We start from the raw sequence: 27,501 nt of genomic DNA, 5'->3' as shown, positions 1-27,501 counted from the left end.
TTACACAGTTGAACAACGGATTGCAGCCATATATCCCTGTCCAGTATTCCAGGTTCCATCCTTCCCACCATCAAAAAGCAGGTGATTTTTGCATGTTCAGAAGGCCATTTGAATTGACAAAGCAGGAGGACGGAGGCTGGGATTTGCCTCATTTTCTCTCCTGTTCCTTCTTCCCTCCCTCAAAGGCAATTGCCAGATGGAGAAGCCTGATTTAACGGGAGCCAAGGACACGCTGGGGAGAAATTCTGCTTTTTGTAGGTGGTAATAATACTTTCAAATCTCCTGTGCCAGTGGGGGACATGCTTTCTGGAGAATATTCTGCCTTTTTAGATCAACACTGAATTGGGGCTGTTTAATGCTCCAGCCTGCTTAGCAATTATACACTAAGGAGGTTATGTTTGCGGTGATGGCTTAAAAGTAGGAATGGTTGTGGCACACAGCTTTTATGCAGCAGGGAGGAACTGTTGTGTAATAGAAAGCTGGGCAGTGTGCTGCCTCAGCACACTGAATCATTTTTGTAAAGGTGCCAGAAAGCATGATTTATGTTACATATGATTTTGAGAAAAACTTTGAAAAGTCAATTATGTTCTGACTCAGCTCTTCCACTTTGAGATTTCCACAGCAAGAATTTATTTTTTTTTTGAAACATTCTAGAGATGATCAGACTTTTAGGTTGGGCATGGGGGTAGAGGGATTAGGGATATTCTGAACTGGTATATAGATTTGTGTGGGGGTGTGTGTAGGGGTATGCGTGCGCGCGCCAAGTGCTGCCCACTGCCAGATCTTGCCTTCAAACAAAAAAATTCGTTCCCTTTTTTTTTTAATTTAATCTTAAATTTAAAGAAATACTGTGAGTTTGCAGTTTTCTAGCAAGTTCTGCTGCCATATTGACTCTGGATTTGGGTTTCCTGTAAAATATCTGACTGAAAAGCTACTAACTTACATTATCAGGTGCAATAGGCTCATTTTGATTTGAACTATTAAGAAAATTCACCAAGTTTTAGGTGTTATAATGACTAAAGTTGCTCAAAGAACAAGAGTTTTTATATGAGCCATTTTGATTAATTTTCCATACTGAAATTCCACCAAAACCTGAAATAACTTTTCTGGCAGGTGAAAAGTGGTAAATTCATATGAGTGTTTTAAGAAAAGAACTTTATGAAAAACTTAGACTAGATATTTATAAATTCTAAGTTACTTTTCATTTATAGATAGAGCAGTGTCATCTCAGGGTGTTCTGATTCATTTTACTGAAATGAATCATTTCCTACTCATTTTTCCACTGTTGCATGCAGTTAATACTGCCTTTTTTTCTGTTTCAGTTAAGTAGGATGCTTTTGTTCTTCCTCTAAGACACGTACCAGGACAGTAAGTGGAACTACAGACTAGCCTTTGAGGTGTAGATTATAAGATCACTTTTAGATGAAAGCATAGTTAGCCTGCCTCAAAGATCAACCAGCTTGTACTCTTATTTTCTTGTTATTCTATGCCATACGCAATGCAATGCCATGCAAATACTAAATAACTGTGACCTTTAAATAAGGGCTATTAATGATCTCTTGATATTTTTAGAGTATGAGATTATCTGCAGAGAACAAAATGTATTTTCAACACACAACATCAGCACAAATTTAAGCTCTAGGTGCTCCACACCACTTTGGCTTTCCTCTAATCTCTCATTTTGAGGTATTCTTTCTCAACACTGTGAATCTGCTGTTTTAGCTACTATCTGTAGGTAATCCTAATATATTGTATTGCAGAATTAACATTTTATTTGTATGAAAATGTGATGTTTCTTAAGCCAGATGAAGAACTCACTGTTTCTGTATTTCTTGCCTATAGAGAAGTGAAATCCACTGCTGTTGTCTGTCTTAAAGTAATTGCACTGAGTTTGAGCAAGTAGCTATACAGTGCAGTGGTTTTCAGTCTAATAAAGTGTGTGCATAGAGTGCCTTTAAAAAACTTTTGTTAATGTTTCTACTCTCTAAGAAGCAAAAAGATGTTTTAAATATGGGTTCAATAGGTGACTTGGGCTGACAATGAATCTGTTACTGTTGCATCAAACCTGGAAACTGTAGGGGATTATTGATGAATGAGAGATCTCTCCTTATATGCCTGGTTTGTAAAGGAAAGTCTGTACACATGCCATTTTCTTGTTCATGATCAGTTATTTGAATTTTTTATGTTATTTTACTTTTTTAAAATATTATATCACAATCTTAGACAGTAAACAATGTCAGAGTTATAAATTATTGTCACTCACGTCACTGGAGTCAATACCCAGTGACTATCCATGTGTTCATCATTCAGCTACTTAATTGGCACTGATGAAGTGCAGATTTGCAAAATTAATATTGAAATTTGACAAGTATTTTCCTATTTTTGCAAAATATGGACTACACATTTTCAATTATTTACAGATTGTTTCCTAATGTCTCAGTTGCACTCCGTAAATTTTCCTTGTGATCCCTTTCAGTGACACATGGCAGAAACATTGCAGATTTATTGGCTTATGGAATTATTTCTCCAGACTTGCGCTTTGAAATTCTTGGGCATATACGTACTGAGCACTGCTATACCTTCATTGTTTGACTAATGATGGCTTCTTTGACAATACCAACTACCTTTTATAAGAATTGGAACTATAGGTGGTTCACGTTGTCACAAATGCCATGCTTATTTCATCTGGTTTGAGATACATATACAAATATATATATATAAACTTTATGGCTCTCATTTCTCTTTTAATAAAGAAATCACACATTAATAGAAATTCTTTATATAAGTGAGGATGGACTTTGACCTCACCTCATTCTCATGACAACAGCCAATAACTATATAGACTGTTGAGTCTTTAGCCTCCCTCCAAAGACAAAATCATATGACTTCTCTTAGGCTCTGGCTTATACAAAGAATCCACAAGAATTCCTGAATTTTTTATAACCTACAAGTAAGTATTTTGCTAATCTTACAGACGGAATATGAAGCATAGATAGAGAAAGAGGATTAGGACTGCAGTGTCTTTTTTTCCCCCCCTCATTCTGTGTCTGTTCTGTACTCTGCTCCATACAAGAGGAGCTACTGTGATAGGTGGGTTGGAAGTCAAGCACTGACAAGTCAGAAAATTTAATTCTGAAGTTAGAATATAAACTGAACTCTGCTCTTTATATTTTGAAATATAGTCTCTTGATGTTATTAATTAAAAAATTATGTTTCTGTAATTAACAATTAATTACAATTAACATTAACAGCTGATGTCATTATTTAACAAGCAGCACTTGTAGTGCAGCATTTGTAGAGCAGTTTATGCAGTCCTCCAAGCTCCAAATGAAGTTTATTTGACCAGATGTGAGATCCCAGCCAACTTTGTATGTTGGCATTTCATTATTTTTCTCTTTTAAGTGCACTGATTATAACTTAGTTATAGAATAGACTAGCCTAAACTGAGGCTGTGCTGAAAGCAGTTCAGAAATTGGTCAAAGCCACTCAGCGTAGCCTGTCCCCAGAAGACTTTCTGCTCCGTGCTGCTGCTAGTCCTTTTTCTGGAGGGCTGCGCTGCCTGCACACTCTGTGTTTCAGTGCTTCGGCTCCTTTCCTAAAGCTGGGCCACCTACATGGAGATTGGCAGACAGCTCCTGCTTCACTTACCAAGGCACGAACCCCCGTCTCCAACCCCTGTGCGGAGAGGTGAGGAGGTGCATGTGTGGGCAAGTCCCTGCTGCTTCCAAGTCTCCGATCTTGTCTTGTACTTCCAGCACCCAGGATTGAAATTCATACTGTGGCAAGGGCAACAAATCCCTGGAAAACGAAATAGTTTGAATATACATCTTTGCTGGAATTTTATAAAAATTATTTGTTGGTGATCTGTAACAGTTCAACCAGACAAAGTCTGGTTCTTCTCATGTTTTCTCCCCTTTTTCTCCTCCATACTCCCAAACACCCTTGTAAAATATGGATCTGTTAACTAATATATTTATTTCCATGAAAGTAAGCCACAAAACTCCCAAAACAAATTTTTTAAAAGAGTCATGGATTTTTCTAAGACTCTCTTGAAGCCCAAGACCTGATTAACAGAAGTGCTGACTGCAAATAATTTCAATCTTAAATCATTTAGAAATGCAGATGCTTTATGCCTCTATGAATAAGTCATCTGACAATACACTTGCCAAAAGTCTAACAAAATGTATTGTTTTATCCAAGCTTAAATATATCACAGAGATATTACGGTTTGTCTAGACTGTCTTGGGGAAGACTTTTTGGGTCCAGTTATAGGATCTGGGTGATGAGTAGAGATAAAATAGTCTTATGATGAGGGTTCTAGGCAAAGATTTGGGAGACAAAGTTCAAATTTTACTCTGATTACCTTAGATAGACCTGCCCTGAAATACTATGTGTCTGACAATGCCAGACAGAGACAATTCTCATTCTGAGCAAAGAGAATGAAATTGCTGCATGTCTGAAGACACACTGATATATTCTGGGGACAAAGCAGCTTTTTCTCAAGACTGTTTTGTATCACCCTCCTTCCTTCACTCTCTCCCTCCCTCTCTCTCTCTCCCCTCTTCTCTTTCAGATGGTTTTTCCAGCTTTAGATGGCATTTCTAACAAACCTACAGCCTTATGATGCAGAAATCCCTTCAGTTAACTCCCCCCATAAAACATTTATAATCGTATCTGTCAGTTGTCAGCTTCCATGTCTTATTTTTCATGACAGCTGGCAGTCTTTCTCATTGGTGGTCTATAGTTTTATTGCATAGATCCAAAATCAACACATTGTGTGAGCTCTGATTGATGGCTTCTATTAGTCTTTGTTTGCTTAGCAGCTTTTGTGTTAGCCTTATGATGCCTAATCCTGTAACAACTGCAGAGTTATGAGATTAGCTGACCTGAAAGTAAGTGTAAGTGAACTTTGACCAACTAAATTTAAATTAGATTATCTGTAAGGAAAGGGGTAAGAATGGAAGGAAAACAGAATGGATTATTACAGTATTTATTCATTTTCTGGGATCCTGAATTGAGCATGTCATAAGAAATACAGTAAAATAGAAGCTTCATACAGATGCATTCTTATAGCTGAACTTTCTAAGAGGGTTAGAAACTTTTAGTAATAAAAAATAAATTAGCAAACACAGTAGTCTGGGTTTGTGGTTAAAATGACACAATTGGCAGCTGAGAGATTGTGCTGCTCCTTATCAACTTGGTATGTTACAAAATTGTAGCCTGCATATTCTGTAGGAATTGGAAATAACCAAGGACTGGATTCATCTCAACTTTGTTCACCTCATTAGGAGTATAGTCCACCAGAGCATCTATATGCAGTGGCAATTCAGCCCAGGAGATTAGGAGAGTAATATAGCAGGAGAGTAGGACAACCCTGCTTCTAAACAGAAGCTTCGGTCAGATGCACAATCATCTCGAATCTAGCTTCTTGGGCCAAATGAAGTCATTTCCAGAGTAGAATCCAGTCTTCTTCATTGCTGTACCTCTGTTTTGGCAAAAATAGCACTATGAGACTTTCTGCAATGCTACTAATTTAATAGAAAACCATGGGCATCAAAGGCACTGGGCATTTGCTAAGTATTTAATGCATCTTTTATAGTTTTACAAACCATTTTTTTCCCTCTTTACATGCCCTTCCATTGAGAACCATACACTTGACATGACATGTAATTTTAAGAGGCATTTATAATAATTCTTATCTTCTGTCCAAAGATGGGTCTAGGAGTATAGGCTTGCATGCTGTGAAGAATGGGAGGAGTTTCAGGCCTATGGGTTGTGTTTGGATTCTGAATGCGCTGCCTGTGATGAGAGGGCCTGCAGTAGTAAAGAGGAAACAGTTTACTTTTGCAACCTGTTTTAAATGTATATATGATTGTTCTGCTGTTCATGTTGCAATTCATATGCATGCACATTCCCTTGGAAAGACACTGCATGAACAGTGTATGAGAATGTTAGCTTTTGTTTTAGTATCTGTTATTTTAGTACTCATGTACGTATTTTCAATAGTTCATAGATTTCCTCATTGAAGTTTTGCCTTGTGAATGATGCATTGTAATAGTTTTTGCAAGTATTAAAATGTAAACAGTTTTTAGTATGCTCCATATGTGCTTTTGTGCTACATGAGCTTACATTCAAGCATGAGAAGAATGCAACAAAGCACTTATATTTGTGTCTAAGAACCCACCTGTTATTAGCATCAAAAATAAATAAGAGGGATTGTTACAGTTGCTTGCAGGAGCACTGCAATTCACTATTGTATCTGGTAATACCGGTATAAGAACCTTAGGTAGGATTTGTCATTTTACTAGTCCTATAGTCTGCTTTTTATTCCATATGTTGTATTACTTAGCTAAGCAGTTAATGAAGCTGGTTAACTGGTTAATTAGTATTAGTTAATGAGATAACAGTTTTTGACTGCTCTAACCTGAGTTTGAGAACTTTTAAGTGGTTAGATGATGCAATAGGATGTAGATATCTTTGAGGAATGCAGGGAGATGCTGAGAATGTTATTCATCTTTGCAGATTAGGCTTTTACAACTGAAAGTTTTACCTATTGTTTCATTTATTTATACTCAGTAGAGGTAAAGTCAATATAGTTACTTTACCTAGGAAGATTTTTTTTTTTTTTTTCATCAACTTGGTGTCTAGGAGATGCTGAATTAATTGAACCCTAAAAATACCTTTTTTCTCCAGTGTCTATGAAAAGAGCCTACAGGGACTAGTTTAGCTGCAGATATCTGCAGGGACTAGTTTAGCTGCAGATGTCTGCATTGTACATATCTAAAATTAGATGGAGAAGTTTAAGAGTCTCATTGTCTTGCCAGAGTTGCTTCACATAAGGCATCAGGATATTAAATGATATTCAGGAAGATTACATTGGGTGACATTTTTCCATGTTGGAAAACTATGTTCCAATACTTTACACGGACATACAACAAAAATTACCAGTTTGACTTTGGCTAGATATTTATTTTTGTTTTCAATGTGTTCAACAGACCTTAGTGATACCCTTTTAATGACAAGCTTGAAATGTAGAAGGGTTTATACTGCAAATGTCAGAATTTTTTGAAAATATTGGGCACCACAAGGTCACATTCTTTATTATGAGACAAAAAACAGGAGATGCAGAGTACCTTTTGCAGGATTGCATATGATTTTGTTTTGACTTGAATTCCAAAACAGAAGAACAGGGTTTTTTAGTTCTGGGTTAGTTTCAATTTAATCTGGTTAAAGGTGGTCCTTTTCCATACTTGGTCTCAGACCACCATCTTGTGAGAACTTTCCCTGATCAAACCCAAGTCCCAGACTAGGTTACACTTTTAAACTTAGATTAGAACTAAACATAACATTTATCTCAAGAGTTAAACACTGCTTTCCTCAACCTATCTCTAATATATAGCACAGACCGTACAAAAAGACGGAAAAGATCTTAAGACTGCTGCTTTGGAAACTGAGTAGTTATTCTGTGACGGAGCAGGAGCAGATAGTTTACTTGATGCTAGGAGCTTCATGCTCGCTCTGTACATCAGCAAGATCCATTCTTTCAGTGTTCTCTATTTTAATGAGAAACTTCAATCTAAAGCCTATGAAGACTTTAACTGAGTAGTTTGTAATGAAGGGAACTAAAAAATATTGATGTGAACATACATTTCTCTATTTCTTGCTGGATTTAGCTGTAAAAATGAATGAGGAGGGATGCACATAGGTCTGTAGTAGGGCCTGATATATAAATCATTGCATGTAACATTTTCTTTGAAAAACATAAGGGAAGGCCTTTTTCCTTATTGCCTTATTCCTTTCAGCTCAGCTATTACATATATGTTGAAAAGATGAACAAATTTCAGACCTAATTCCAAGCATACTTTTATGTAACAATTTCTAACACCAGTCTCCTAAGCTGCCTTTAAGATCTGCTGGTCAGTGAAGGTGAAACGCTTGATATTTAGAGAGGGCCTATTAGTTCAATATCTTGCTGTCTTGCTAGTGCTTCCCACAAAGCACATGGAATGACTTAAGTGTAGCCACAATTTAATGATTTCTAAGCAAACCTTGCACACTAGTGACTTCACCATGAAACACCATGTGTCAGTTGCCAGAGGTGCTGGTAAGGAACTATATAAATGATGGCAATGTCTCCGGAGGAAGCTGAATTAAAGTAGCATTATTGAAAGGTGGCTAGAAGAATTAATAGTTTCCTCTAAATAATCAATTACTTTGGGATTACTTCAGACATACACAGACAAAGGTAGAAAAAAGCCACTGTTTTGACTAAATTGTCACAGTTTCTATTGGGGCTATTTATTCAGAAGAAGAAGTATTTTCTGCCTTTTGTGGGACAGTAGCATATGTAAGATTGTGGAAAAAGCAAAATGGGTTTTATCCTTGCCTCCTGCGTTAGCAAAAATGAGCTTACACATGGTAGTCTCTTTCCTTCTCAACTGACTGGAGGTAATGCCAAGTTGAGAAGAGTTGTGGGCTAGATTAGCAGATGGGGAAGTCATGATAATGAGTTGTCTTGCTGTGCCCAAACCTGATGCAACTGGATTTTTAATTATCCTTTCAGATTTATGCAATCTATTTTTCAAAGCCTAAAGTGGAGAAGCAGGTGGACTGTGGGAGTTGTTGGTAACTGCTGTCTGGCTCTTTCCAGAATTTTGCAAGTCTCAGCTTTCCTATTGACTCAAGTTAATATTTAAACACTACGTCTCTCTCACAAGAATTAGGTTAATGCATTTTATTATTTGAGTGTGTTTATCTGGGTAATCCTTTCCAGTTACAGTCTAATACATTGCACACATTGTAAAGTGGACAAGTAATTGGTTTAACTGAGTTCATGGCATGTCAAAGCTGTTCCCACTTTGAACTTTATTCTTTGTGTTTTAAAAGAAAAATCGTGTTAACAGAATGTATTGTAGTTTGTATATAACATTTGCACATTTTATGGTGCTGCATGCTTCAATCATAAATTTTAGAGCAGAGACTTTGTGCATTGTTTCATGTTAAAAAGTGTGAATGTGGTTAACAAAGAGAGTCTTAGTTACCGGAAAAACTGCAGCTGCTGGTAAGGCAGTGGCAATTTTGTTTCTAAGGCTGTGAGCTCCTTGAGTGATACCTAAAATATGGACTTCCAGCCACAGCTCTAAAGCTGATGTAGATGGGACTGAATCTTTGTGTAAAGCAGGAATCCTCAGATTTGTCACAGAATTTCTGGAATTGTATTACACTATTTTAAAAAAGAAGTTACTATGGCATATCATGTTTGAGGTAGCGGGGGGCGTGCAGTTTCCATGTGGTTTATAAAGTTCACATTTACATTGTTTGCACCAAACATCGTAATCATACCTTTTGACTGAGAGCAGGGCAGGAGCTGCACGAGACGATGGTTTTCATCTGTGGGCCATCACCCTCCCCCTTCTTTCTTCCTTGGATAAGCTCTGAGGGGTGTGCCAGCCTTAATGTCAGCAGGTTTAAGTTCACTGTATCAAGGTCCATATCTGTATTGGAAATTTTTTATCGGTCTGCAGTTTTAAATTGCTGGACCAAATGACCTTCTAATATGCTTCTGAGATCACATGACTGTCATTTTTTCTCTTGGCTGTTGTATCGTTGAATCGTTGTAGCTCAGCATTAGTAATATTATGAAGAACGGTAGCTGTGGCAGGAAATCTGTGCACCTTCGACTAAAATCTCTAGGAATCTCTTCTATTGTACAGTAGTGTTGGGCTGAGCTCTCTCTGCTTCAATTGTTTTGAGTCCTGGTACTGACTGATTAATGAGAAGAAAAGTCAGATATCTTTCCACCTTCTACGACAAATATTATTATTACAATATCAAACAGTTCAGCAGAAGGCACCTATTGAAAATCCAGATCCACGTTGGTGTCCCTTTTTGGATATAATTAAAGGATTTATAAGTTATGTCTGACATTTTTACATGGCCCATACATGGTTATCAAATCATTTATTGTAAGTCTTATTACTGTGAATACTTGTCAAGTGGTGTAGGAGAATGAGGATACTGCAATCAAACATAATTATTTTAGAAACAAGTTCTTCCTGGTTTAATCTGCTTTTGTGAAAGAGTTAAGTGGACTCAGGAAATGCCCATTGCTGCCGAGTTTCAGGCAAATCCATGTAAGTAGTCAGAAGCCAGAATCAGATAAAGCAAATAGGTTAGTTTCCCAGTAATTTAGCATTCAACCAAATACTGGATGAGCTGGAAAGCCAAAGCCACCTTATATTCACTTATCTTTTTCCAGAAGCTGCAGCCTCTCAGTTATGTGTTTCACCTTCATCTTAAAGTCAAGTGATAAGATAGCACCTTTAGTAAAACAAAAGCCTAGCAGCTATCACAGGTGAATTGACTGAAGGTTTCTCAGTATTGTAGGGTGCAGTGGGCTTTGTAGGGAGCAGCTGTGCTAAAGATGGCCCTTAGGCCAAAAAAAAAAAAGAAAAAAACAAAGTGATACAATGGCAAAGGTATTGGGAGAGAATTAGAGAGAAAGGAGAAAATCTCAGGAAGATATGATACCTGAAGGTAAGTATATTGATGTTGGGTAAAATTTGAAGAAGCTGGGTAAATGGAATTGCCTAGTAAGACTGTCTGAACATCCTGGGGCTAGTTCTAGTATACCTTCCTCTTTTTATTTTTGCTATCTCTTGCTTTTATAGTCTCTGGGAAAAATGCTTGAGGTAACAATTTGCATTCTCTGTTTAGTATAGTTGCCAGTGAGAACATTTTCCTACATCTTGTTTCCTTCATGTAAAAATAGATGGTGTCTGGCTATTCTTTTGTGTCACCAGTTCTTATTTGCTTAACTCCTACAAGCTGGCAGGCACCACCATTACACACATGAATGACCATTATATGCCTCTTGAATCCCTAAACACTGTATATTTCATTTGCTTGTTTCAAACACAGCTGGTCATTTAAAAGGATGCCAGAATAAGCTGTTTCAGAGCATGTGTCTTTTGTTTGGGGGGAGGTGATAAATACTGGCAGGGATCCAGCCACATATATCAAATATGTGCTAGACCTGCTACTTGAACTGATTTATATCCTGTGAGGTAGAACTTAATCTTCTGAAAAAAATTGCATTAAACAATTCCTGTCAGACATTACTTAAGTATTTGACAAGATTTCTTTTACAAGGACATTCAAACAGTAATTTAAATAGATGTTTCTCTAAGTGTGCTGAAATAAAATATTATCAAGAATTTTTTCTTCCTTAGAGTTACTAATATAGGATCCTGAGATGTATTCTGCTGATATTTTTGAAGACCTCCTATTTCCTATAGGAGATAGATATGATGATTAAGGGTGTCTTTGTGAAATTATAAAATGTCTTCAATGCTGACTTAAGCAGGTTTTATTTCAAGGATTCATAGAACTTACTCCTTGAATGATTTAAAGAGACACAAGTAATCTAGAATTGAATTGTTTCTAGCTCTGATTCAGCAAGCTAATGTGAGTATCTAAGCAACTTCCAGCATGAAAGAGGCCCTCCTGATTTCAGTGTGACTGATATTTTACTCAAGTTTAGAAATACCTTTAAGGCTTTTTGCTCAGGAGAGATCTGTCTTCCTTGTAGAGCACCGTACGTCAGTGCAGTCTGTTTGGACTGTTCTTTGTGCACTTTTTCTTCTTATTGTCTGTGAATTATCTGTCTAGTTTTCTTCTTGGTAGTTCATTATGTTTTCAATTTCCTGGTAGAATTTGCAGGGTAAAGTTAAGTATCAAATCTCTCTATTTGAGACAACTTAGAGCGAAGAGACTTAAGTGCTGCAGAAGGCAGCATATGACCAGTTGGTAGAAAATTCTGAGAAATAGGGTGTAACTTTAAATCTGTTTCCTAGAAATTTGTTAGGAGTCCAGTTCTATGTCGATGAGAGATGCCTGCACAGCAGCTAATTATGATTGCTTTCTTGAAGTTAAATGTCTGAATCAATTCAGGGCAAGATGAACAGGGAAATTCTGATTGGCTTTGAACATGAGTGTTGAACATTTTGGTGTTCTTGAGACAAAAGTGAGTCAGCATATAATTTGATGGTTAGGTTAGACAAAGGTATTTGAATCTCAATGTTACAGTCTGGTGTCAGAGGTGGATATCTAAATCCCTTCTGTAAATCCAGTCTTTTGTGAGAAGAGTACATATTGGCAAAGCTCAAAGTACAAAAGCTTTGATTAATCTTGATAAATACAATGTTGAAAGATGTATATTGGAGTTTATCAGTATTTATAAACAACCAGAAGTAAATTTGACTTGGTATACATAGAATCCCATCTGGTCTGGCCCTGTGTGGCACAATGATCAGAAGTAGTTCACTGAAATTAGTTGCATACATAGTGGATTAAGTATGGTTACTATGCTCTCTTGCTGATAGTTGCATATAACTAAAACTTGACCAGAATTTTTTTTTTGCTTTAATATCTTTATTTTTTTTTTTAAAAAGGGTATCTTCTTAGATCATTGGAAAGTTTAGCTAGAATACAAAACTCCCATGACAGAAGCTGATTTGCTAAAGTGTAATTTGAAAACATACACTCCATTCTCTTTAAAGTTATTATGTCTGAATGACTCTTGTAACACAAAAAATATTATAGACCATGATTTTAACCAAGACGTTATTTTCCTAAATTTTACCAGAAAATAATACTTTTTAATACAGAACAATCACTACCTCTTCCTTATGTCCAGCTTTATTAGTTTTGATCTGGCTTTGCTCTCAAGTTCTGAAATATGCTCTCAAATACTGGAAATTTTTTCCTAATATATTTTGGCAATTATTATTCATTTAATGGATTTTGAGCAAAAATTTAAATTAAGACCAACTTCATAATCTCTCTTTTTGACACTTTAATCAGTAGTTTCATCGGAGGAAATCAAACAGGGTGAGATCTGACTTAGCAAAGGTTCCCATCCATTCATTTCCACCATCTATGTGCCATAGGGTGAACATTTTGATCATTAAGATATTAAATGCACACGGTGCTTTTTTCTTCTTCTTTCATCTGGAACAAAGCATCATAGATTCTGTTTACTGGGAAGCCTAAAACACCTGTGGCCTGTTTTACTTGGTATCCTGCCTACACCTCAGGACACATGTTGCATTCATGACGATGAAACTGTATATCACTATGTGCAGATGGCCATCAAGTTGCTTTCTAGAATACATCACACTTTATGTGTGTAAAATTTTTGACCCTGTTTGGGGCAAGATTCAAATTTTTTTAGTGCTGAGCTTGGCAATATGTGACAGGACTATTTTATTTTATTCTTTTTGTTCATCCTGTCTTTTCTTTTTGGCAGTTTCTACTTTTCTTCCTATATTTTTAATATTCATTTTTGTACCATATGTGCAAAAGGAAAATGCGTAACAAATGTGAAACGTTTCACAAATGTGAAACTTGAATTTAATATCTAGAGGCTTCACATTAAAATTCTGCTTAAAAACACTTGCCTACACATGAACCTTTTCAACTTTAGCTATTTTGAAGACATAGTTGAGCAAAGACAGGAAGAAAGAAGTCACTCTAATATTTGATTAAGAATGTCTCTAATTAATCAGGACTAGCTATCACGCATTCAGTTCATATTCGAAGGCATAAAAATGACAGATAACAAACTCTTTTAGTTCAAACAGATTCCACGCAAGTATTGAATTCTGCCAAGATGCTGTTGATATCAATTAAGAATTATGCATCCATATTATTTGATGAATTTTTTTTAATATTTATTTTCTAGAAATGATTTGCCTATCCGTCGTCTTTGCAGGCATGTATAACTTTCTAGCCTGCTGGAGATAGTTGTAAGGTTCAAGAAAGGCAGAGTGAAAAATTGTGATGCTCTTCGACACTTTATATGGCTCTCAGTGGTAATTCAGCAACCGCAGTGAAGGTTTCTTGCTCAACAGCTGGGTTTAAATGCCAACCTGACATCACTCAACTGAATTTCTCATTTATGTCACTTAAATTGCATTCTTCTAGCCTGGTTTTGATTTTGACCTTGTGCAGTTTAAATGAACGAGAAGTGCTTGTTTAATAGAATAATATCTGGGTTTTGAACAGAAGTATTTTCAATGAAGTAGCTTTCCATTATGTGTCTAGTATTATTATACATCAATAAGAATTTATATTTTTCACTTTCAAATATTGCTGCCAGACCTAATCACAAATAGAGATGTGAACATGGATCTTTCTGTCCCGGGGTGGCAATTCAAAACTCAGACTATGTCCAGTAAAATATTTTTGGTATTTGAGTCCACAGTTATGATCCAGAAGCCCTGGAGAGGCCATAAATCTGCAGGCGTTTTCATTCAACTGGATTCAGAACTAGAAGACTTCTAAAACCATGAGGGACTCTCTCTGATATTTTTGGACCACTGGTAAGATTAACTTTTTACAAAATGCAGTGGTTCCTGCTGTTTCTTTTAAAGTGGAACTGCAGGAAAAGAGTGGAAGCTGCAGCTTATCTGATTAGAGTGCTCTGTGCACACCGATAGTTTTATTCCAAAAATAAAGCCAAAGACATTTTTATGTATTAGTTATATTTTGGTTTGATTGATTCTTCAATGGATGCAATACTATGTCTCCCAAGAACTGCACTTACAACAGGGCTAAGAGCTGAGCTGGGGCACTCTCTTCTCTGCCAGATATTTGAGAGACATGGGCAGGAAGAGAGCGCAAAGAGAAGTTTGACTTGCCCTTACTGAACATATTCACTTGAGATGTGGAGGATGTGAACGGGAGCTTCCTTAGGTCAGGAGAGGAATTCCTGGCTCAGCACTGTGCGTGCAGATCCTGCCACATGACTCATTAGCTTGGTAGAGAACTGGGACAGCTGTTCAAATGGAGGTGTCCAGCACATTTCTTAGCCATTGCCCAAAAGGCATGGACTGCAGAATTATTTTCATGACATGTGAAATATTTCAGATGGCTGAATTTGGACCATGAATAGCAACATTTTTCTTGTCTTTTCCCCTCAGAATTCTAAAACAAGAATGTGAGCTTTTCTGCGTTTTCTTTTTTTTTTCTTTTTTTTTTTTTCCCTCCAAGAAGGATGGAAATGCCCTTTCTTCAGGCAGTTTCCATGCTATGTGAATCCCGAGAGGATCTAGGATCCTTTGCCTCGGAATGAAAAGAGTCTGGAAGCCTCAGAACTGACATGGTTTCAGACATGCCTCTCCCTGCTGGCTGTGGCTAAGCAGCTGTGTGATTTCAGGCAGGTCCTTGCTCCTTGTTCAGCATGCAGTTAGCTGCAGACCTGCTCTGAGATGCAAATCACACCTTTTGCATAATTTAGTGAGTTTAAATATCTAACTGAAGATTTTGGATTGAACTCAGAGACAGATGCCTAAAAATTAATGTTAATCTTTAGCTCTAATACTTAGTAAAAACAGCTGTCAGCTTACAGACTGAGGTGGTAGTTTGGTCTATGTCCAAGTGGACAGAATTCAGCTACCAAAGTGCTGTTATGTTTTGTGCTTTTTTAAGGGGCTGAGGCTGTGGACATAAACCATGAACAATGTTTTTACCAACTGAATTCTACCCTCTGTATGAAGTGCTTCCTTGAAGTCAAATTTAAAGCATATTCAGAAGAATTATTGTACCTTCACTGCCTTTCAGAAGCATCAAATCATGCTCACATTGAACAAATATACTATTAGAAAATAAGTTAATTCATGCTTAAGCAGATAATAGGAATAGTATGTAGATTGGTATTCACATTGACACCAGATACATTGTCCATCTTTAGCTACTTTGAGATATTTCAAACAAATATAGTTCATTATACTTTCCCTTTACCATCATGGTATGATACTAAAAAAATTATTTGAGATAAAATAACAATATTGAGCAAAAGATTTAAGGTTTAATTTCAACTGGGATTAAAAAGAAATCAGAATTGGGAACTGCTTTTTCTTTTTTACCACTCTCAAATAAAGCTAATTTGAAAGCCCAGGAAATGTGGGTTTAATTTTCAAATTTCTCTAAGTTTTGACCATCTCTTGGGCAGATACAAAACAGCTACTTATACAGTTTGTTGTCCTTAATTCATCCCTCTTTGCCTGGTTTGCAGACTAGGAGCTCAAGAAAAATATAAATCTTAAAACCTCTAAATTAAAAACTTCTTTAGAGATGACAGCTATACCAAATATGCCTGTACACAAATAAAACAGGTTTTCATAATGTATATACATATTTGCTTCCTTTTTAGTTCTTCATATGGCTTTCATAATTGCCTGCATTGCCAACGCGTTTCATTTATAATATAACTTCTTGATTAATCCTTTTTGTGTAGCATGCTGTCATTCTTCTGTCTTTCATGATCATGACTTTAAGCACTACGTTATTATGAGTATTCAATGAAACGAAGATTTGGAATCTATTCTGGTGGACTTAATTAATGAATTATGAAATGGGCATGAATAATGGAAGGATGGGAGTTCAAAATAGCTAACTAAAATTAGAGGCAGTTGACACCTCAGAATTTCAAACATTTTTCAAATAGGATGTCTCAAATCTTCTGTTAGGAAAATATTTCTTTTGAAATTTTGTCTTCCCCCTCCAATTTTTATATTATTTTATGACATGTTAATGTCAACACCCATTTACTGATACAAACAAGAGCTACTATGAATATGTTGGAATGGTTCCTAAGCTACAGGAGAGATGATCTACAAAATATGTTTCGATAAGGGCTGAAAAGAAAATGCCTTTGGTAATCTTAAACAGAAAAATTGTTTTATATTTTACATCACACTATTTACTAGTTAGCAGTTAATACCAGTGGGAAAAAAAGTAGGCAATATTTGGGCATAAATCCTTCTGTAGGACTGAAATAGAAGCAGAAAACTCAAGCTGAGATTATGTTCTCTAATTTAAAGTAGATAATTGTCTGGAAAAACAAGATAATTGGCATAAACAAGCTGTAAATAGAGGGAAGAAAGAGCAAAGTATACATCTCCCAGAGAAAGGAGAGAGGGAGAGAAAGGAGAGAGAATTTATAACCTGTAGAACGTGGAGGTTGGAGGAGGAAGAAGAGATTGCTAGAGCTGTAAAATAATATTTCTTGGCTCTATGGTCTCCTATCTGGGAGATTAATGCACTTTTTCTGAATGTGGGAGCTAAAATTTCTTACACTGCTGGTAACCAAAATATTAATAATGTTATTTGCCTTTTTTTTTCTCAAGAGTGAAATAGAAACATCATTTCTCTGTATATAACCATAAAAATGTTTTGATAATCCAGGAAAGTGGTGGTTAGCTACACTTTTTACTCTTCCATAAAACATGTATTCCGCTCAGTTTTCAAATGAATTAAAAACCAATGGGAAAATGGGATACTAGACATCCAGTGACGCAGTCAAATGTTTTCCCATTGAGTCCACACAGTTGGCAAAAAAGCATTTCAAACACATTCTGTATAGGACTAAGTATCCCAGTATTTATCATTCTGGAGAGGGGGAAAAAAAGACTCAAAGTGTATGGTCAAGTTACTTTTTTTGAGAGATGAATTATATATCTGGAAAATATGTAGTTTTTTGTCTGTGGCTTATGGATGGCTGCTTTATCTGCTGCTTGCTTGTCCTGTTAAATATTTTGACAAAGTAATATAATGCTGAGGCTGGTTTGCTCAAAGCAGACCTGTTTAGAATTTTTAAAATGGGACTGTTCATGCAGCACTGAAATATAAAGGCAGACTGAAGTTCCACAAGAGTGGATTCATCAGTATTCCCTTTCAAAGGCAAGAAGGAAAATTATCCTCTGGAGAACATGGAAGTGGAAGGGAGAAACATATTGCAAAGAATATATGATGTTGCCTGCTGAAATTATTTTAGCGAGACTGAGTAGAACTTCTTTAATCCTCAGTAAGAACAGTACCAGATCTGACAGGATGGTAAGACCAGTCCCATGGCTTCATTATACACCAGGGTTAAAGGAAAACAGAGATCTTAATAATTGGAAATTAGTAAGGGTTCCTGATACATGACATTATAGGACCTGTTTCAGTTGCTTATAACTCTCTAAAAGTGTTTATTATACATTGACAGACTGCTTCATGGTGAAACTTTCTGGAAAACCTCAGCTGAAGTAGTTAAGCTGTTTTCTATAATACAATTGGGCAAACTAAGTTACTTTATCTTTATGGAGAGTATGTGAAAGCTTTGGCTTTGAGTAGCTGTAGCTCTTCCCTTCCTTTCACATATTTGAAGAGGATTTGAAACCTGGCAGCACTGTCTTTCATGTCAAGGATGTGAGTTGTATGGAATCCACTCAAATTTTGCCATGCCATGACACTTCAAAAATCCTAATTTACATACACTCAGAAAATAGTTTAGTTTTTGCATCAGAAATACAAAGATTGTCGTCATCAACCATTCCCAAACCTCTCTCAGCCCCTCTTGCTGACCAGTGCCAGTATATTCCACCTCAAAAATGGCAGTGTGTACTTCTTCTGTAGATGACAGAGGCAAAGTTAGACTCTTACTTGTATACATGACCACTGATATTTGGACCAAGGTGAAGCCAAGTTCTACATTCCCAAGGTTCCTCTCCTCCTCCCTGTGTTTTCAGCGATTCCCCCCCTTACGCACATGTTCACAAATAAGTTACCCAATTCAAGCATCAAATGAGGATACAGACCTGGAGAACCAATAATTGAACCAGAAAGAGAGAAGTAGAAAGTAGGTGGCCTGTGATGACTGGGACTGAGAACTGCTAGGAAAGTGACCTTTGTTCTCAAATCAGGTGAGAGAAGAAGCTGAAAACAGTTGAGGAAAAATGACTGAACAAGGAATTATGGAGGGGAATGGGAGTAGGTTAGGGAAAATATTAAATTGGGAGAATGACTAAATGGGCATGGAGAATGGGCTTGCAGTCAAAAGCTGGAGAGTGAATGAGGAGTTAGGTGAGGTGGGGAGGGATGGGACTAGGAGCTAGTAATAGGCACAGACTGTACAAGGGCTTAGGAGGAGAAAAGGGGAAGGGGTGGAGTTTGAAAGTAGGGACTAAGTGAAGTGGAACATAACAATTTAAACAAATTCATGCTTTGTATTCAAAACTGGACTGTTAATCTGTTATCTGTTGATATTTCACATATTTGTTTATAGGAAACTTTGGGTACAGTGAGCATAGATAGTGAAAGGATTTTCTTTAAAGCTTGTCATCAGGCTTTTTTGTTCAAACTAGTCTCTTATGCACTGGCAAATACTTATTTGCATTTTTGGGAGGACTTATCCACAAGTAGTTCTAATTTATTTGTGGTTTTCCTTTTTTTACTACAGAGGTCCTTGGTGTATTCTTTCACTCTTCGGCCATTACTGAATTTATTTTTCTCTCCTATAAGTCCTATATAACATATAAATGACTATATTTCTGTACTGGAGTTTAGGCAAGGCACTTACTGAATTGCATATGTTTTAAAGACATCTCTTCAAAACAGATTTTTTTTAACAATACTTAAATACTTGAATTTCTAATGAATATCTGAATGTATAAATAGTATACTTTTTTATAACCCCGTCTAATAATTATATTACAAAGAAGACAGAAGAATAATCTTTATAGTATGACTTTTTAATATCCCAGTTATTGGGGTGCGAGGAAAGGGGCTGTGATTCTGTGAGGTATATAAAATGATTTTTTATTTGTGATTTTTTTTATGATGATTTTAACTCATATTGACTAATAGCTTAATACAACTACAGTTAGTACAACTACAGCTTAGCAGTTTAGCAGTATGTAGCTATATAAACTTTAGTGCAGCAATATCAAATACAGCTATAGTTTAGCAAAACATAGCTGTTAGACAACTGTAAAACCACAAGTAATAAACGACAGTCAGCAACTACAGCAATTGGATATGAGAGTGGCAGTGAATAATATGACAATGCCACACGATAACTTTGACTGGAATGATGGCAGTAGATAGCTACAACAAACTTAGCAATTGTGGAAATAGTTATGACAGGCATCACCAAATCCATAGGTTCTCCCGAACCACTACAGTCAATAAGACCCCTCTATTGGTCCTGAGAATCCACACTTGGGACACAAGGCCGTGCTGTCTGGCCCACCGTGGTGGCCTGGAGAAGGTGGCTTCTGTAGCAGTTGATTCTCATCTGATTCCCATCAATGCTAGCTGCTTCTGCACTTCTCACTGTGGTAGTTTTTCAGGTTATCTTTTATCTTCTCAAAATGCTATTGCCTTCAGTTTTCCAAAACCGATGGTTCATTGTTTCTACTGAGCCAGTTCCTTAATCCAATGATAGCTGTTCACTGTATCCCCCAGTCACTGTCTGCCTGTCCTGCAGATGTTCTCTTAGTTCTTCAAAAATGACTTGAATTTAACCATTCCTTTCTCCTTCTGCAATTGTCTTAGCTACGCCATTACTGCATCATTCCTCCTATGTTTTATTTATTGTGTTAGATCAGCAGTTCATTAGCTCAGCAATTCCACTGAGGTTTATAGGTAGCTTGAGGCCTTGTTATTATGCTAGATCAGCAATTCAGTTAGTCCCTGTCTCACCACAAGCAATAATAAATATATTTGCGAAGGGTCAGCAAAATCGTGTCAAGGTCTATCTTGGCTTAATGGTCCCCTTTCCCGTACTATGGTAGCTAGCAATAATTGGTTTCTGTTCCCTGCAGTTGCAGTTTGTGCTAAGGCCCCTCTCAGCTCAGTGGCTTCCTCCCCTGTAATGGGTCTGACATGATTTTGTTGTCATTAACTTAATTCCTACTCCCAACCCCCATCAATCTTAGGGACTAATGTTAGTGTTATTGTTTGAATTAAATCTTAGTTTACTAATCATGTATACTATGGGGCTTCATAAAGAGTTCTGAAGTTGGCCTAAAAGTGTACAGTGCATTGCGAGAGAGTATGATAGGAGATTTAAAGTGATTAGTTTTTTTATATATATTTGAATTTCTTGCTGTCAGAAATGAGATAAATCTCTTTCTAAACATGTAATAAGTGGGGAAAAAAAGTTTTAGAATATAGCAAGAGTGAAGAAATGAGAATAATGGAGAATGAAGAAAAAAAAGCTGTGAAAATTATAGCAGAAACAGATAAAATCCTGCCTTGGCAAAAATTCAACAGCAGTTGAACTTTTTGAATAGGAGTAGGACGGAGTAAGATGTGCAGGAGCAGGAGTAACATTCTGCAGAATGGATAATATAAAGTGCAAGAGCATTAAAATATTGTGGGAAAAGAAAAGCAGTGTGGAATCACTGTGGATAGAAATTCTATATATTCTAGAAATAACAGTGTGGTACTATGATTGTATCACTAGCCTACTAATCAGGGTGGTGAAAGTGATCAAAAAATTTGAAGTGAGATTAGAGAAGCTGCAAATTATGACAAACACTGAAAAATTTCAGTTACCTACATACAGGCTGGTGCAGTGCCTCATGAAGATGAGGTATAGAAGTGATATTTTTGGACACGGTTAACTGCTGTTTCATAAAACACCTCTTCTTAGAACCCACAACGAAAGATGCCGGTCTGCATTTCATCTTGATTAGTGCACAGGAAGATTTCGTGGGGAAGGTGCTCTGTAATAGTGATCACAGTACAGTGGATGAAGCCTGACATAGCAGGAGAGAGAAAGCCTGATAAATCCTGGTACTATTTGTACTTCTGTTAAACCCAAAGTCATCACATATCTTGATCTAGCAAGACCAGCTGCCTCATTGGTTAAATCATGTCTCTAATAGAGCCATTTGCAAGACAGAACATGCAGTCTCTTCAGCCCATTATTCTGTCTTTAACAGTGATATTAAAAGATCTTATTTAAGGAGAGAATGTGAGCAGGGCTGCCATGTCCAGTCTGTTGCCCTCATACTCCTATTCCCTGTAGTATGTGTTTATGGACCTGTGGTCCACTGATGTATCTCATCACTTTCTAAACATGCTGATACTATCTGACTTCCCGTCCTCCTGTGGCAAGTGATTCCAGACAGAAGTCCTCTGCTCACTGTGCAAAGAAGTACTTTCTTTTATCTGCTTAAAACTGATCTCTATACTAGTTTCAATAGGTTTCGTTTAGTTCTAACATTGTGGTATTTGGTGAATAACACCTTATTCGCTGCTTTACAATTTTAAAAATCTCAGGCATGTCCTCTCCAAACAGTCTGGCCCCCAGCCCCACAAGATTTCTCTTCAAACTGAAGAATAACAATCTTTTTAGTCCCTTCTCATTCTCTTGCCTTGCTCTCCACTATGTCTGACTACCATTCTTCAGATGAGAACTGCACACAGCACTCAAGACGTGGGTATATATTAGGCAGGGTAAAAATTATGGTTTCTCTTTCATCCTTAGTAGCTTCCTTCACGACTTCTCCAGACTTATCGAACTGGCCCTACTTCTATGAACCTCATTAGTATATGTTATCTAGAAACTATATCTTTGTAAGACAACAAATTTTTAAAGTCATCTCATCAGATAAAGGTCTTCAGTTTACTTCTGAGCATTTCACTTAAACTTAACTTTCAACAATTCAAGTATAATCCTAGTGTGAAGGGAAAATGGAAAAAGGAATTCAAAGCTTAAAAAATGACTTTCCAACCTGTAGCTTTGTCTTTTGTAGTAGAATTACTCATGATATAGAAATCTCAGTAACTAATGTGTCTATATTATTACAGTAATGAATGTGCATACCAGCCGTGGGTATTAAAACAGTTTAGCTTTTACCTGAAACGCTGTATGGACTGACTACATGTCTCCCAGCTTCTAAAGAAGTGATTTTATGTAGATATTTAAGATATTTATTTAAAATAAAATCCCCAGAATGAATGCACAAATGTATCTTACCTTTTCCTGAGAATTTTTTTGAAATTACAAACACAATTAAATATTTACACCCCTGAATATATGTGTATATGTAGCAGATACCATCACTATAAAAGGTTAGATAAGGAAATTGGATTCGGGCTCTTCACATGAGTAAATAACATTAATAACTCTGTAAGCTATAAACAGTTCTTCTTCCAGGCAGATATCCACCATATGCTTGAATTACATAACTACCAATGCTACCCTAGATTTTCTCAAATGCATCCATTTTGTAAAATCTAAATCACCGTATTCCTACAGAGTCAGATTTTGAAAAATAATATTTGTTGTAACTTACAAATCTGTTGGCTACAGAAAAAGATTTGGCCATAATTATGAAGTTTGTTCCAGAAGAGGTGAAGTAACATATTGTGCTTAACTTCAGGGCATATGAGTCATTCTTAACTGACTGTATTAGAACTGTGTCTTCTCATAGAAAGTTTCTTATTATAATTCTATAGACAGGCTACCATCTCTGCTGCTTCATATATGATAGTATATGAAGCTATATGAAAGTTTGGCCCACAAGGAATACCTGAAGCCCCCACAGTTCCCACAGAGTTAAGCAGGAAGATCACAGGAGGTAGGAAGGGACATTATGTCCCTGGTTCTGTGGATATATTGTCCAAGTACAGAGGAGGAGAGAGGAACAACATAATTGAACTTTGCACTCGCAGGTTGTCTGACTGGGTTTCTGCAGGCATGAAGGACAGGATCCTAGGCTGTTTTCAAGATTGCATGATGTTTTTTCACTAGACTCTCATTGCCTGCATCATTTTGACAACTCTGTGTTATCATTTGTCATTTCTGTGTGTCTCTCTTAAAACCTCTCCATATGATAAGGAAATGCAGAAAACTCTCCCTCTCATTTTCAGAAGCTCTACAGACACATTGACAGTGCATTTGACATCAGCACCCAGCAACCAAGAGCTATGTGGGGATATTGAAATATAAAATGAAATATGAAGATCATTATTTAAAATTTTTCCTGTACTAAAGCCAAGACACTGTGCTTTGAAAATGTTGCTTTAATATTTCCAAATGAAATTTGTGTGTGTGTGTGTGTAAATGTATATATATATACACACTTACATATTTCAGATGAAATTTCACATTTCATTCCAACCAAGGATTAAAGAATTTAAAGTGAAACATTTTTCTATGAAGAAGTGGCAGCCTCTTTTCTAATTTATACCTTAACAGATACACTGATTTTAGGAGATTATTCACCAATCAGTTTTCAAAGATAATTTTGATAGATAAGTACTTTAGGAAGAAAATGTAAAGTTGTCTAGAAAATACTTTTGAAATTATTTCCAAGGAGTTTTGCTGATTTTGCAGATACTTTTTGCAGATATTGTATCTGAATTTTTAAAACTGTTCACAAACTTTATTTTAGCAAATCAGAAAGTTTCATTTATGAAAACACTTGCATCTTACTCTGCATTATGCTTACCGAAGTTGAGAATTAAAGAAAAAAACTGATTCTGAAACTGAGTTAATAAAAGACAGTGACAAAATTTTCTTTGACATTAGTGCAAGCAAATCTTTTGAATTTAAAAAGTTACCGTATATTTTCTTCAGTAATACTCACCCTGAATCTTGAAGTACTGTTGTTCCAGATGTACTACAAAAAATGTTGAAAGACCTCAGGGTACATTCTGAAATACAAGCTAGACTATTTATCTCACCATCTTAAATGTAAGTTAACATTCACAGGTATCATTGATTTTCTTGGTTGTATATGTGAAATCATCATGCTCTTAGTGAAATTTCATAACCATTCATGAATTTCTATATCTGAAATTTTAAAAGGGTCATTGTTAAATTTGTTTCAGGGAATGGAATGTCTTTATTAATGCTACGAGCACAATCCAAATTTTTTCAGTCAAAATGTGAATGTGTTTAGTGCTTTAATGGAATGACACAAAGTAGAAGTCCAATAAAATCCATATGCTTTTCTTTCCAGAGAACATTGTGTCAAAAATAAGTTTTGATCACAAAAATAAGGGCCATTTTAATTAGTGTATTTTTTTCTCTCTCTCTCTTTTTTTTCTCTCTATTTACACTGTGCTTACACTGTGTAACTGCAGCTCCTCTTGGAGGAGCAAGCTCCTTACAAAACAAAATGGGGGGAGGGAAAGCTTCCCTGTTCAAACTACCTACCTGTTCCACATATATTTAAGTGTAGAAGTCAGGCAATTTCATTCTGAAAACTGAAAAAAATAGAACCTGGGATACTCATGACTTGGCTTTCCATCCCATGTTTCCTAGGCTTCTGACCCAAGCTCAAAAGCAGTCTCCTAGCATAAATACATCTTGAATAGTTGGAGTGACTGCAGTGATGCACTGATTGCATATTTGAGGATTTGTTTTTATTTGTATTTTTGTCAAGCCAAAGAATAATTGGTAATAGTCCATATGCACTACAGCTGGCTTCACAAAACTTCAGCAAAAAGGCATTAAAAATCCTATAAAACCTTTTACATTAAATTAATTTCCATATTCAGTTCATAGCATAACCCTGCAAATAATGGAGAGAGGAATGAGTATCCAGGAGGTGAAAGACAGAACTCCTTAAGCCTGCATCACTGTCAAGACAAGGGTATGTGGCTCAGCCTCCTGAGAGTTTCTCTTTCACATTCCATACTTTAACTTGATGGTAATCTGCTGAAGTGAACCAGTGCAAGTTTTGTCTTTAAACATAGTACTCCTGCTGCTGGGTATTCTGCAAAAGAAATAGCATCTTTCATGTTTTTTTGTATGCATTCAAATTCAAAAATAAATTTAGGTAGAAACTGAAAGAAATACAATTTTGAAATATAAAATTAACACCAAATTAAGAAAATACTTAAAGAAAATGCTTTTTATTTCATCCAAAGCAGTTGTATTCAGCAAAAGATGGTGAATTACTTCGGCTGACTTGAATGTATACCTTCAGCAATATAAAAGGAATCACTCCTTTTTTTCCTTTACTCTCTTCCCCATATTTTTTCTCCAACATTTCTTTGTACTTATAGTAAAAAGAAACTTAGGCAGGGAGGATAATTAAATCAACCCATATTTTTTACATGTGAAGAATACAATTTAGTGTACTGGTAGATGCAGAAAAGAACAAAAAGTGCTGTGAGGAAAAGGAATTTACAAAGCACGCCCTCCTGCACTTGCTTTGGGCTTATAGCAACAAAAGGAAAGCTTCGTATGTAAAGAAATAAGGAAAACAGGGAAAATACAATGGAAAACTTTTTAGAACTTAGTCACGGTCACTGGTAGTTAGTTGTATAACTGTATAATAAAAATGGCTGATGATAGGTTTTCTTCCCGTTAAAAATCCAAATATAAAATTGATACCTTGGCATCTTCAATTCTTAGTCCAAATCCAAAAGGTAATGCCTAGTCCCATTTCTATAGGAAATTAAAATTTCCTAGCTTGAATTGTTCTTCCTTTATCCCTTCACCAACTGTATTGAAAATGGATACGCTGACAGAAGTATTTTGACCAGAAATGAACGTGGGATTTGACCCATACCACTTCAACAACGACACATGGTGTGCATAAGAGAGAACAGAAAAAACCATTCAAATAAAATTAGTATGATAGATTGTAGCTGTAGTACTTCAAGACACTAAAATATGAATCATTGTTATATTCTTAGGGGAAAATACATTTTAAGTTTTTCAAGACACTGCCTAATTTCTCTATTTTTGTGCCTCTTTAGTGATTCTCAATATCATCTCCAGATTCACATTCAGTATTTTTTCTTTTTTTTAAAAAATTAAAGTTTCCAATATATTCAAATTTAAAGCTGAATTGCTTGTTATACAAGTGTTTTAAACCAGAATAACTAAGAGGAAAATATGAGCCTTAGATTAATAGATTTCCATAGAAGCATGAGAATGTTTTATTTACAACAATATATTTTGCATATAAAGCCATATTGGCGTATTAGGAACATCCCTTCCCAATTTACCATCATATTTATTGATTAAAGGGTTTTCACCATCCTTCATTGATTTTAGGTTTTAAATTTATGAATAAACATGGAATATGTTAAAGAAATAGTCTCATGTTTGCCCCTCTGAAACCCTTCCAGAAGATGTTTCCCAGTTCTGTCAGATATTTTGTTGACATTCTCTTACACAAACTGGATCCTTTCCCTCAGTCATATTTCCCTGGCTGATCTTGGTTCTATTCTGTGGAGTTCTTGCCCACGCCACCCAAATCTTTCCTCTGGCTAATGCTTCCAAGTGTTAACGGGCATTCCAATAATCTGGTATGGTAATATTTGTGAATTTTTGGGGGATAGCCAAATGTCAAGCATAATACTGCCCAGCTTACTTGGGCAACTATTGCATATTACAGGAAAAGTTATGTCCTTGAAAATAACGTTTGAAAACAAAGGGAGAGAGAGAAATGATACAGAGAATACAGCAGCTCGAAGGGTTCTCAGCAGATGTTTTAGAAGAACCTTGTTCAATGTTTGCCTCTCTGAGTTCATTCAAAACTGGCATCTCTTGGGACTTTCAAATAAAGCTTGAGCGTGTTTTAAAATCCCTCCCAATTCTACAAAGCACCCACAATCCACCTCTCTTCAGTCAGCTAAGTGCTTCAAAACTAGTGAGTTCTTACTGCAATTAGTAGGATTTAAATTTAAATGCAGGCT

This window comes from Dromaius novaehollandiae, chromosome 2 (assembly GCF_036370855.1).
Source record: "Dromaius novaehollandiae isolate bDroNov1 chromosome 2, bDroNov1.hap1, whole genome shotgun sequence".
Classification (NCBI taxonomy): domain Eukaryota; kingdom Metazoa; phylum Chordata; class Aves; order Casuariiformes; family Dromaiidae; genus Dromaius; species Dromaius novaehollandiae.
This window is presented reverse-complemented; position numbering follows the sequence as displayed.